Raw genomic sequence first — 14,166 nt, 5'->3', positions numbered from 1 at the left:
TGCAGTTGCGTGCGAATAAGCAGAATAGCGATCCATGCTGCATCAGGCCCTGTGTACGAATTCATAGTCGCATCCAAGTCGACACTGCGACCGCCGCCTGTAATGAAACGGCACATGTCAGCACAACTCATACACCTGCGCAGCATAAGAAAACGCTCAACTGCACAAACAACAGCATCTCGTTCAACTCTGAATCAAGCCCCCTGAAACAAATAGTTAAACATGATACATTGCATTGCTTTAGGGATAACATTGACGCCAACTGCAAGTACTGTGGCTTAAGATAAACATGACCACAATTTGGAATAAAATTGACTCTTAAAGAGACATGGTTTTAATTAAATAAAACATGCTTGTAAAGTGAGTGAGAGAGAACCGAGTGCAGAATGGTATCAAAGTCCAGACACAGACACAGAAGAATGCTTCACACTATTTAGTGATACTGATTTGTCAGTCTCAAGTGCACATTGTTAATGGGAAGAGGCAACAAAAAATGTTGGCAAGAAATACCATTACTTGGTGTTGCTGATACTACCCCATGTGTAATTGGGGGTCTGGTGGTCATGCAAAAAAATTACTGCATACGTTTGCTTAAAACAATCAGCAATCCTTTTCAAACTTGAATAGATGACCTTCTGAACTGCCTTAAAATCTTCCAATGACTGCCCTCTGTAAGTGTGTGTGGTCATCCACCAGTAGCGCCAAAATGGCCTGATCTTCTCAATAAGGTCACCTATGTGTGTGGTCAAATTCAACACAGAACCTGACATTTAGGCCAACTGACCTGTAATTATGTGCAGTTTTATGCTTTCCTACTGTAGAATTTGGAAATTTGAACTGAACTCGGTTACGTAGGTGTTTGGTTAACATAGGGCTGACTTGAAGACAATGGTCATTTATTTTGTGGCCGGAATGCATTCTAAAATAATAATTATGGATATAAAACCTTGTATTAGTCTTTTCATATAGCTTCTGCCAGGTCAAGGACATAAAAACTATCAGCGTTGCAGCTGGGTTTATGGACTTATTGATTTGCAAATTTAAAACAACTAAGTAAAAAATGCAGATTTACAGAACACGATGGTAGCAGTTTTGTTCGGTAAGGGTCTTTCTTGGAAAGTAGAGTATATGCAGTGATGCACAGAGTTTTCAGGAGCAGGGCAAAAATAAGATTTTATTTTGCAAGGTTACCAGGCCAGCAATAGGAATCTTGGGGCCCAGTACACTCATGTTTTTGAAGTAAGGTAAAACATGATGTCCTTTGCGGTGTGAGGACTTCTGGGTTTATGACCCGGGACTCCTTCTGCGCATGCGCAAGCCTTGTGGGACACTGGGAGTTATCCTATTGGATCCCTCTCAGGGAATTATGTGAAAAAAAGCCCATAGGCTTCTATTAGGAACACCATCTATAGATGTCGTTGCCTATTGGGTACAAACTCCGGAGAGTTTAGTTTTCCCGAGCATAATACATATGGGAAATATGGTCAAAAATGAGCAACAGGAAATATTTGATGTCATTTATAGGGGTGTAGTATGTATTACCGCCGGCCGCATGGTTCAAATCCCGACAGCGGTAGCCTGGCAGGGGTGAAGATCCCAATCGCTAATAAGGTAAGTATAACTAACCTTATTCTCCCTCCTAACACTAACCCTCCCTTAGGGGTGCTAACTCTAACCTCCCTCCCAAGTGCCTAACTATAACCCCCCCCAGGGCTGCCTACAGTACAAATGAAAAAGGCAGGGCTCCACCACCTCCTTGGTTCCTCCCCTCAAAGGCCTGGTGGACGTAGAGGTGCAGCATTGAGCTCTGGTACCTGAAGCAAGTGCATGCAATGAGCTCCCACCATGGTACTGACGTGCCTCACATGCCCCTCAGACTCACACATACACGCACAAAATAAGAGTCCATCCACAAATGTAGAATAGGTAGCAATATTTGACATGGACGTGACACAGCTTACAGATGGGTATGTACTTTACTAATACATTTATCTGATTGCATAGAAGAGAGTGCTGCTTATTCTAGGTTTATGAATGGACTCTGCTATATGGATTATATATAAAATAAACAAATTAAGATATTTGACTTTAAAGATTACAAAGGAATAAAGGATTTTTTTAAAGTGAGAAAAGCCTAATTATTTAATAACATAAGACTGTGCCTACCTGCCATCCTTAGTTTCGGATACTGTATGTGACTTTGAACACAGCACAGATATTGCAAGGGGGCAGAGGCACACGTGGGGAGAGGTACACCTTGGTAAAAGGGGCAGAGGTGCAAAAGGGCAGAGGCCCACTTGGGTAAAGGACACAGAGATAGATAGGAAGGGAGCAGAGTCACAGTTGGGGAGAGGGTAGAGGCAGAGATATGAAGAGGGGGCAAAGACACAGTTATGGGGGAACAGGGGCACAGATATGGGGAAGCAGAGACACATATGGGAAGCAGTAGCGTAACTTCATCCCAGGTGCCCGGAGGCAAGATAAATGTTGGTGCCCCCCCCAAACTAAAATGTACCACCCCCAGCACCTATGCCAGCCCCAACTGCCGCCGCCCCCCTTATGCAGTTCCTTTTATATAATGCCCCCAGTAGTGGTCCCCCTATGCAGTGCCCTCCAGTAATGGTCCCCCTATGCAGTACCTCCAGTAGTGAGCCCCCGGTAGTTGCCCCCTGTAGTTTCCCCCAGTAGTGAGGCCCCTGTAGTTGCCCCCAGTAGTGAGGCCCCTGTAGTTGCCCCCAGTAGTGAGCCTCTGTAGTTGCCCCAGTAGTTGCCTCCAGTAGTGAGCCCCCTGTAGTTGCCCCCAGTAGTGAGGCCCCTGTAGTTGCCCCCAGTAGTGAGCCCCCAGTAGTTGCCCCCAGTAGTGAGCCCCAGTAGTTGCCCCCAGTAGTGAGGCCCCTGTAGTTGCCCCAGTAGTGAGCACCCTGTAGTTGCCCCCAGTAGTGAGCCCCTGTAGTTGCCCCCAGTAGTGAGCACCCTGTAGTTGCCCCCAGTAGTGAGCCCCTGTAGTTACCCCCAGTAGTGAGGCCCCTGTAGTTGCCCCCAGTAGTGAGCATCCTGTAGTTGCCTCCAGTAGTGAGCCCCTGTAGTTGCCCCCAGTAGTGAGGCCCTGTAGTTGCCCCCAGTAGTGATGGCCACAACCGCGCGCACACACACAAAAAAAAAAAAAAACACTTACCTTTATCCCCGCTCCAGTGATGCTGCAGTCCATCCCGGGCGTCCGCTCCTCGGCACTATGGGAGTGACGTCATTACGTCACTCCCATAGTGCACTGTGGGACCCGGAAGATGGAGCTCACTCCTGAGCTCCGTCCCCGGCGTCCGCTCCTCAGCACTATGGGAGTGACGTTATGACGTCACTCCCATAGTACACTGTGGGACCCGGAAGACGGAGGGAGCTCCGTCCTCCGGCTGCCGCTGGGGGTTTGAATAGGAGCCGGGCGCCCGCTGGTAACACACTCAGCGGGCGCCCGGCAGATGGAGGGTGCAGGGGGTGCGACCGCACCCCTTGCATCATCCATAGTTACGCCAATAGAGGTGGAGTGCTGATCAGCGGCGCTCCTTCTCCATGCAGCTCCCGGGGACAATGGAGCCAGATGCCCCCTTCCGGGCTGACGCCCGGCGGCAAATGACTCCATTGTCTCCGGGAGTTCCGCCACTGATGGGAAGGGTGCAGAGTTACAGATTTTGGGAGGGAGGGTCAGAGGTAGGATTCTACAATAGTAAAAGGGACAGTGGGGCAGATTGTATAGGGGGGAGGGGGCAGAGGCAGGATTCAGGAATTATACATGAGACAGTGGGGCAGATTGTTTAGGGGTGGGGGGCAGAGGCAGGATTCAGGAATAATACAGGGGACAGATTGTTTAGGGGTGGAGGGGGGCAGAGGCAGGATTTAGGAATAGTAAAGGAGGCAGGGGGGCAGAGTCACCTCTTTCACATTTTCTTCTTCAGTCAATCAGTGAGGTGCACACAGTTACTGTCCAATGAGAGCAGGGGGAGGAGAGTAGGAGAGTTGAGGGTCGAGCAACTATTGAGGCAGCAGAGGTGAAGAAGAAACTTAACTTATCTTGTTGGGTTGTGAGAGGGGCCCCAGTGCAACTAACGTTAGTAGAATCTTGTCCTCCTGCAGGTGCTTCCGATTCTATCAGAAGCAGCCAGACATTGGTGTCAGGTAGGTGTGTGCTTTAGCAGTGCTGCTGGCTGGAGAGTTAATGAATGACTCATCACATCACACAGTGATGACTCATTCATATCTCCGGACAGCACTAATAGCTCAGCGTGAGGGTGAATAATTAACAATTAATTACCTCTGCAGGTTGCCGGGCCCCTCAGCTGTCTGGGCCCAGTACAGGAGTACTGACTGTCCCAGGGGCAAACGCAGGATTCTCAGGGAGGGGTTTCCATTATAGATGTCTACACACACACATATATATAAGTAGGTGCATGCGACAGAGGCCCCCAGTAGTAGTCCTCCGTTATGTAGTGCCCCTTATATAGTGCCCCCAGTAGTAGTCCCCTCCCTATGCAGTGCCCCTTATATACTGCCACCAGCAGTAGTCCTCTCCCTATGCAGTGCCCCTTATATACTGCCCCCAGTAGTAGAACCACCTATGCAGTGCCTTATGTGGTGGTCCCCCCTATGCAGTGCCCCCAGTAGTGCCCCCCCAGCAGTGCCAGAGCCCCCAGTAGTGGTCCCCCATATGCAGTGCCACTTATATTGTACCCCCAGTAGTATTCCCCCCTATGCAGTGCCCCTTATTTAGTGCCCCCAGTAGTGCCCAATAGATAGTACCCCCCAGCAGTGCCAGTGCCCCCAGTAGTGCCTCCCCCCAGCAGTGCCAGTGCCCCCAGTGGTGCCTCCCCCCAGCAGTGCCAGTGCCTCCACTAGTGGTCCCCCCTTGAAGTGCCCCCAATATAGTGCCCTCCAGTAGTGCCAGTGCCTCCACTAGTGGTCCCCCCTTGAAGTGCCCCCAATATAGTGCCCTCCAGTAGTGCCTCCCCCCAGCAGTGCCCCTTACATAAACAACGAAAAATACACAAACATAAAAAACCAAAAAACACTTACCCGAATCCCCGCTCCTGTGCCCGCCTCCGTCCGTGAGCCGGATGGTGGAGCCCGGCTCCGGCAATGCTTCCTTCTGTCTAGCTCCCTCTGCCGATTCAGCTGCCAGCATTTCCGCGTCAGGTGGTATGAAAGCCACCTGATGCGGAAGCGCTGACATCTGAACTGACAGGGGCCTGGCCGGGCAGAGCCACGCAGCCGATCGTGGGTGGCCCGGGGATGGTGCAGAGATGGAGTCAAGGCTGTCTCCATCTCTGAATAAAAAAAAATATTGGTTGGTCAGGGGGGGCTTTCTGGGTACTTAGAAACCCCCCCTCCGTGCGCTAGTGTGTCCCCCCCTTGATGGTGGCCCTGAACCACCCTCTAAGTGCCTAAACCTAACCCCCCCCGTCCCTGCAGCCTAAACCTAAGTCTCACGGGGGGTGCCTAACCCAAAACCCCCCTTCCCCTAGCCTAAACCTAACCCTCCCGGGGGATGCCTAACCCTAAGTCTAAGCGGCTGTCGGTGCCGGCTTACTTTCGTTCGGTATGCCGGGCGTCGGGTTTTCGATGCCTGTCATTTGTAACTTGCCGGGATTTGACAGTTGGGAAGCCGGCGGTCGGCATTTAGGACCTCATTCAGAGTCGGTCGAAGCGGCCGCTCGGTCGTACGGGAAAAGGGGCCGGATATGCAAATGACTCCCTCGCAAGTTGCGTCCCTAAGTTCGGATTGGTAGCTGGCCGACCAAGTGGAGGAAGCGGCTGGAAGACAAAAAACTACGCCCCCTTCTCGTACGCATTACACGTCATCTCCGGGCATATAAGGATTAATCGAGACCATCGGGAACCATCGGAACTGGTCGTAGAGCTTAAGGTTTACCATACCCTCTCTTAAGCTCTACGATCTTGTCAGTGTAAAAACCTCCCATGTCACATGTGCCATGACGCTACTTTGTTAATTATGCACTCCCATAAACCGTATGCACTCCCATAAAATGCTGTTCGCATAATTAGGCACGCCTGCGTTCGGATCTCCACTCCCCCGTTTTCAAGCACCTTCCCCTGTTACCACCCACAAACGCCTCAATATGTCACTCAAACTACCGACCTGGCTGTGTTCAAGGAGAGAGAAATTTCTGATCGTAGCGGCTAGTTTGCGCACGCGCATTGCGAACTTTACACATGCGCAGTATAGCGAACATCGGTGGCATACGACCGTGCGGCCGCTTCAACCGACTCTGAATGAGGTCCTTAGACCGTCGGCTTCCTGACTACGTCCCATTTATAGACCCTGAGAAAATTTCCTGACATTTTATTACAGTCAGGTCCATAAATATTGGGACATTGACAGAATTTTCAGATTTTGTCCTCTATTCACCACCACAATGGCTTTGAAATGAAACAAACAAGATGTGATTTAACTGCAGACTTTCAGATTTAATTTGAGGGTAATTACATCCAAATCAGGTGAACGGTGTAGGAATTACAACGGTTTCTATATGTGCCTCCCACTTTTTAAGGGGCCAAAAGTAATGGGACAAACTAAACAATCCTAAATCTAACTTTCACTTTTTAATACTTTGTTGCAAATCCTTTGCAGGCAATTACAGCCTGAAGTGTGGAATGCATAGACATCACCAGACACTGGGGTTCATCCCTGGTGATGCTCTGCCAGGCCTCTACTGCAAATGTCTTCAGTTCCTGCTTGTTCTTGGGGCATATTCCCTTCAGTTTTGTCTTCATCAAGTGAAATGCATGCTCAATCGGATTCAGGTCAGGGGATTGACTTGGCCATTGCATAACATTCCACTTTTTAGCCTTAAAAAACTCTTTGGTTGCTGTTGCAGTATGCTTCGGGTCATTGTCCATCTGCACTGTGAAGCGCCGTCCAATGAGTTCTGAAGCATTTGACTGAATATGAGCATATAATATTGCCCAAAACACTTCAGAATTCATTCTGCTGCTTTTGTCAGCAGTCACATCATCAATAAATACAAGGGAACCAGTTCCATTGGCAGCCATACATGCCCACGCCACGACACTACCACCACCATGCTTCACTGATGAGGTGGTATGTTTTGGATCATGAGCAGTTCCTTTCCTTCTCTTCTCTTCCCATCACTCTGGTACAAGTTGATCTTTGTCTCATCTGTCAATAGGATGTTGTTCCAGAACTGTAATGGCTTTTTTAGATGTTGTTTGGCAAACTCTAATCTGGTCTTCCTGTTTTTGTGGCTCACCAATGGTTTGCATCTTGTGGTGAACCCTCTATATTCACTCTTGTGAAGTCTTTTCTTGATTGTTGACTTTGACATATATACATCTACCTCCTGGAGAGTGTTCTTGATTTGGCCAACTGTTGTGAAGGGGTTTTTCTTCACCAGGGAAATAATTATTTTGTCATCCATCACAGTTGTTTTCTGTGGTCTTTTGGTGTTGCTGAGCTCTCCGGTGCGTTCTTTCTTTTTAAGAATGTTCCAAACAGTTGATTTGGCCACACCTAATGTTTTTGCTATCTCTCTGATGGGTTTGTTTTGATTTTTCAGCCTAATGATGGCTTGCTTCACTGAAAGTGACAGCTCTTTGGATCTCATATTGAGAGTTGACAGCAAGTGATTCCAAATGCAAATGTCACACCTAGAATCAACTCCAGACCTTTTACCTGCTTAATTGATAATGAAATAACGAGGGAATAGCCCACACCTGTCCATTAAATAGCTTTTGAGTTGATAGTCCCATTACTTTTGGCCCCTTAAAAAGTGGGAGGCACATATTGAAACTGTTGTAATTCCTACACCGCTCACCCGATTTGGATGTAATTACCCTCAAATTAAATCTGAAAGTCTGCAGTTAAAGCACATCTTGTTTGTTTCATTTCAAAACCACTGTGGTGGTGAATAGAGGCCAAAATCTGAAAATTCTGTCAATGTCCCAATATTTATGGACCTGACTGTATATGAAGTCACCACGTAATTCTATGACATAATTAAAATCAGAGATTCTCAGGGACCAAATTCTTAATAATTGACAGCAAAGGCATCAGGGGTGCACCCCCAAGTGCAAAATAAATAAATATTTTTTCTGTGTTTGTGAATTGTGTGCACTGTGGCTGCACGTACATCAACAAAGGAGCAGCGCCAAGCGTGTGCCTGTGTCCCATAAGTAAAGGGCTGGCTGGCTTGTCTGTTAAAGGGTGCTGTAACCTCAAAGTGCACTCCAAAAAAAATAAAAATATATATTTTTTTGTGTTTGTGAATTGTCTGCGCAGTAGCTGCACGTGCATCAACAAAGTAGTGACAAGCGTGCACCTGTGTCATAAGTAAAGGGCCGGATGGCTTGACCGTTAAAGGGTGCTGTAACCCCCAAAGTGCACTCCAAACAAAATAAAAAAATATTTTCTGTGTTTGTGAATTGTGTGCACTGTAGCTGCATCCTCAAAGCAGCAGCGCCAAGCGTGCGTCTGTCTGTCTGTTAAAGGGTGGTGTAACCCCCAAAGTGCGCTCCACAAAGAATAAAAAATTATTTTTTTTCTGTCTTTGTGAATTGTGTGGGCTGTAGCTGCACGTGCATCAACAAAGGAGCAGCGCCAAGCATGCGCCTGTGTCCCATAAGTAAAGAGCCGGCTGGCTCATTTCTTAAAGGGTGGTGTAACCCACAAAGTGGACTAGTCTCCAATAAAAATAAAAAAATATTTTCTGTGTTTGTGTGCGCCTTAGCCGCACGTATATATCAATATAACATAAATGGAGGACCAAACTTTCTCTGATAAAAATAAAATAGGGAAAGATCAAGAACCACTTCCTCCTAGTGCTGAAGCTGCTGCCACTAGTCATGACATAGACGATTACATGCCATCAACGTCGTCTGCCAAGGCCGATGCCCAATGTCATAGTAGAGGGTACATACAATCCCAAATGACAAAGTTCAGGAAAATGACCTTAAAAAAAACATTTAAATCATCTGAAGAGAAACGTAAACTTGCCAATATGTCATTTGCGACACGGAGTGGCAAGGAACGGCTAAGGTCTTTCCCTATGTTCATGACTAGTGGTTCAGCTTCACATGACGATGGAAGCCCTCCTCCCGCTAATAAAATCAAATGAGTTAAGCTGGCAAAAGCACAGCGAAGAACTATGCGTTCTACGAAGATATCACAAATCCCCAAGGAGAGTCCAAGTGTGGTGGTGGTTGCGGTGCCTGACCTTCCCAGCACTGGACGGGAAGAGGTGGCTCTTTCCACCATTTGCACGCCCCCTGCAAGTGCTGAAAGGAGCACCCACAGTCCACTTGCTGATATGCAAATTGAAGATGTCACTGTTGAAGTACAACAGGATGAGGATACTGGTGTAGCTGGCGCTGAGGAGGAAGTTGGCGAAGAGGATTCTGATGGTAATGTGGTTTGTTTAATTCAGACTCCGGGGGAGACAGTTGTTGTCCGTGGGATGAAAAAGCCCATCGCGGTCATGCCTGGGCAGAAGACCAAACATTCCACCTCTTTGGTCTGGCAATATTTCTATCCAAATCCGGAGAACAGCTCTTCATTCGCTTTGCCAGGATTCCAGGGTGGTCAATCTGTTGAAACCAGACCACTACATTTTGGTCACCGTGCTCGATCCTAGGTTTAAAGCCTATGTGGTGTCTCTCTTTCCGGGCCGACACAAGCCTGCAGAGGTGCAAAGACCTGCTGGTGAAAACACCGTCAGCTGAAGCAGAAAGTGACACGTCAACAGCTCCTTCTTCATTTTCTCCCGCAACTGGGGCTGCCAGGAAAAAACTTAGGTATCCTAAGCAACCCACTGGCGGTGATGCAGGGCAGGCAGGACCAAGTTTGGATATCTGGTCCGGACTGAAGGACCTGGCAACAATTTCTGACATGTCTACTGTCACTGCATATGATACTGTCACCATTGACAGAATGGTGGAGGATTACATCGGTGACAGCATCCAAGTAGGCATGTCAGACAGTCCGTACCTGTACTGGCAGGAAAAAGAGGCAATTTGGAGGCCCCTGTACAAACTGGCTCTATTTTACCTGAGTTGCCCCCCCTCCAGTGTGTACTCCGAAAGAGTGTTTAGTGCAGCCGGGAACCTTGTCAGCGAAAGGCGTAGGAGGTTGCTTCCACAAAATGTGGAGAAGATGATGTTCATAAAAATGAATTATCAACTCTTCCAGGGAGACCAGCCTCCAGAACGTACAGTGGGACCTGTGGTGGTGGATTCCAGCGGGGACGAGTTAATACTCTGTGAGGATGAGGATGTACACACCACTGAAGAGGGTGATAAATCGGTGGATGAGGAGGATGAGGACGACATCTTGCCTCCGTAGAGCCAGTTAGTGCAGGGACAGATTAATTGCCAGCTTGTTTTGTGAAGGCCCAAACGAAAAAATCATTTCAGCCACAGTCGTGTGGCAGACCCTGGCGCTGAAATGATTGATTTGTTAAAGTGTGCAAGTCCTGTTTATACAACATAAGGATGGGTGGGAGGGCCCAAGGACAATTCCATCTTGCACCTCTTTTTTTTCTTTGCATTATGTACTGTTTGGGGCCTAGTTTTTCAAACTGCCATCCTGTCTGCCACTGCAGTGTCACTCCTAGATCGGCCACGTGTTTGTGCCGCCCACTCGTATCTCTTAGCATAGTCATCCAGCTACCTCGGTGCAACCTTTTGGACATAAAAACACTATTGAGAGGTGTGAGGTGTTCAGAATAGACTGTAAATGAGTGGAAATTAAGGTTATTGAGGTTAATAGTAGCATAGGACCAGAAAAACCCACAAATTCTGTGATTTTAGCTGTTTTTATGCTTTTTAAAAAAAAAATACAGATCCAAAACACAAAACCCAGAACCCAAAACACGGAAGGATGGTTTTGGCAAAACCAATCCAGATCCAAAACACGAAGAAAGATCCAGATCCAAAACACAAAACACGAAAAGTGGCCGGTGCACACCCCTAGTAAAATGTATGTATTTTACATAAAATTGGGAACATTTAAGAAAAAAACAGGTGCAAATGGCATCTGCAGAATAGAAGGCGTAGGTGTGCAGTGTCATAAATCATTGGGATTTATAAGGTGTCACAAACTCTGTAGCGCCGTCAGTACAAACCAACAAATCATACTTAGAAACTGGTCAAGGATGTATGAGGTTGATGGGCAAGGTGCAGGCATGAGGCAGAAGTGGAGAGGGTGCTGCACATGAGAGCTTACAATCTAGAGCAGGGGGCCGCAATAAGCGGCCCCCCAGCCGTTGTTGAACTACAAATCCCAGCATGCCTTGCAAACTGTGGCTGGGTATGCAGGGATGTGTAGTTCTACAATAGCTGGAGGGTTGCTTATTGCCCACCCCTAATCTAGAGGGAAGCAATTTGTATTAGAGGGACACAATGGTAGTTGGAAGTGCACAGAGCGTGTACAGTAGTACCAGGAGAGAATAGGATAGGCTGCTCTAAAGAGATGGGGTTTGAGAATATACTTTAAAGACAGAAGATTGAAGGAAGAGTCCACTCAGTTGGGTGGTGGATGTGAGTGAGAGGTGGTAACCAGAGAAGATGAAAGGAAGGTAAGAAACAGATCTAAGAAGGCGTGACGAAGGGCATCTTGTGATGAGGTCAGATGTACAGTACAGTATGAGGGGAAGTCTTACCAAGGGTTTTGAATGTCACAGGTGAGTAATTTGAATCAGATGCTGGAGATTAGATGGAACCAATGTATGGCTTTGCAGAGTAGTGCAGTGGAAGTGGAATGGCAAACGAGCAAGTTCAGTGTCGCTGCAAAATTTAAAATGCATTGGAACATACTGGAGGTTGTTGAGAAGGCAAGAGAGAAGGAGGTTGCAGAAGGTGGGAGATAGTGAGAGAATTAATAAGAGATTTAGTAACATCATCCTTATAAATGAAACATTTTTGTATGTTGGCAACGTTTCAGGTAATGAGGTGACATGACAGAGGGAGGGTCTGGATGCGTGGAGTGAAGCTTGCAGCTGATTGCGTAATTGAGGATGACATAATGTCAGCGGCTGTTTGGCCATTCAAACTCCTCACCCTCATCTACAAAGCCCTCAATTGCTTTTCCCCACCTGTCACACATTTCATTTCACTTCCATCCTGCCAATGGTTAGCATCTTGGCTCACCACTGGGTAACCTCATTTCACTTCCAGCTCCATGAGTTCTCCTTTGCCGATCCATACCTATAGAGCACAGGTTCTCAAACTCGGCCCTCAAGATCCCAAACAGTGCATGTTTCCCAGGTCTCCTCACAGAATCAGAAGTGAAATAATTAGCTCCACCTGTGGATCTTTTAAAATGTGTCAGTGAGTAATGAATACACCTGTGCAGTTGCTGGGTGACCTGGAAAATGTGAACTGTGTGGGGTCCTGATAACCGAGTTTGAGAACCACTGCTATAGAGTATACTTCCATGCCCAAATCAGATTCTCCACTAGCCTTCAAAGTTTTAAGCACTAACTAAACACCCACCTGTTTGTCAGAGTCTATCTCTTCCTGGCTGAGCTTTCTTCGCACTACATGCTCTTTCTGTGCCTTATTCTGAGTAGGACACTGCCACGGATGTCCTTGCATCTTTTGCCGCAGTAGAATCTGTAACTTTATGCTAATGCTGCTACAAAGCCCTTCTCTGGTGTATATCCGTGCATCCAAATGTGCAAGGCCCACTTGCAGTATCTATAATCTCTACATTACTGTCTGGTGCGTCTTTAGACGCAACATTAGTAGCACCAACGAAACTTGCAGAAGACCTATGGCCTCCTATGTGGGGGACTGTGCGTCCAGGAACGAACCTGACATTTCTGCTACCGTGTGTCTAAATGTGATGTTGGAACACATGCCCAGTGCGATTCAGGCGCATGTGCAGAGACAAAACATTGCCACTGCATCCGACTCAGAAACAGGCTCTCTATGTCTAGTTTTAGACTTCACCCTCCGCATTAGATTCTAAGCACCATCACAAGCCCCATTATTGTCCTCTAACACCTCATCCGCCTGTGTGCACTTGTACTTCGAATCTTCCATGTTCTGTACTATGCTCTAGATTTGCCAATTACGTTTTATGTATTATGCTTAAATCCATGGTACTGTATTATTATGCATTTTGTATGTTCAGCATTTTTTCTTTGATTAATGGTGCATTTTGCTTTTGTTGCACCTCCATTTTTTATTTCCTACATACTATTTCCACACTGCCTGGTACTGTATGATTTTTTGGCACTTATACTTGTGGCATGGGCTTTCTACCCACCTTACATGTCCCACAGGCCTAGTGTCTGACACCTGGTGATCTAGGGAGGGGTTAATGAATACTGGTGGCCAAAGCCACCTACCAGTATCAGAGGAAGAGGCTGCAATGGGGAGCTTCATTTTCAGCTCTTTGGTTCCCTCCACTGCAGCACTCTCCAGACCTAAGCTTCTGTCTTTTGCCGCTGGCCCTTCCTGGCCAGCGGCACCTCATATTTTCAACATCATACCACAGCTCTTCACTCTATGTCTTCTCTCTTCTGCCTCCGTCGCTGAACTGAAGCTCCTGTGAGTGGACAGAGCTATGACGTGATGAACCATGATTGGTTCACCGTAGCCAATTCTTGTTGGCTGCCAGTTCACAACCCATTATTAGCTCGTGGATGGCGCCAAATACAAATGCCCACCACTGTCTCTTTCATTTTTATTGGCTGCCAGCCTGCATATACTGATTGGCTCAGTCAGTGTAAAAATTAAACTGCCATTGCATCCGCCGTTTTCCTACTGGCAATAGGAGCCAAGACCCGGTCCCAGCACCAGCCGCCCACCGCCACAGCTGCACCAACAGACAGATGTGTTCTATTCGGTGGTGTCACTGTTTGCAGGGGTAGGCAGGCCTCAGCAGTGGTATGGGCCCCATAGCAACTGCACCCACAGTAGTTATGCCACTGTTTAGAACTACGGGACATTTTTACCTGTAAATAGTTGAATATTGGGGCTACTGCACATTTTGCACCACTTAATAAATGATAGCTGGGGATAATACACACTTTGAATATTGTATGTAATAAACTGGATATTGTGATTATTGCCCATTTGGGACTATATAATAAAATAAATATTGGGGTCACTGAACATTTGGAGCTTATAGTAAGGTAA

The sequence above is a fragment of the Taudactylus pleione genome, unplaced genomic scaffold (assembly GCF_031769625.1).
Source record: "Taudactylus pleione unplaced genomic scaffold, aTauple2 ptg000114l, whole genome shotgun sequence".
Taxonomy (NCBI): Eukaryota; Metazoa; Chordata; class Amphibia; order Anura; family Myobatrachidae; genus Taudactylus; species Taudactylus pleione.
This window is presented reverse-complemented; position numbering follows the sequence as displayed.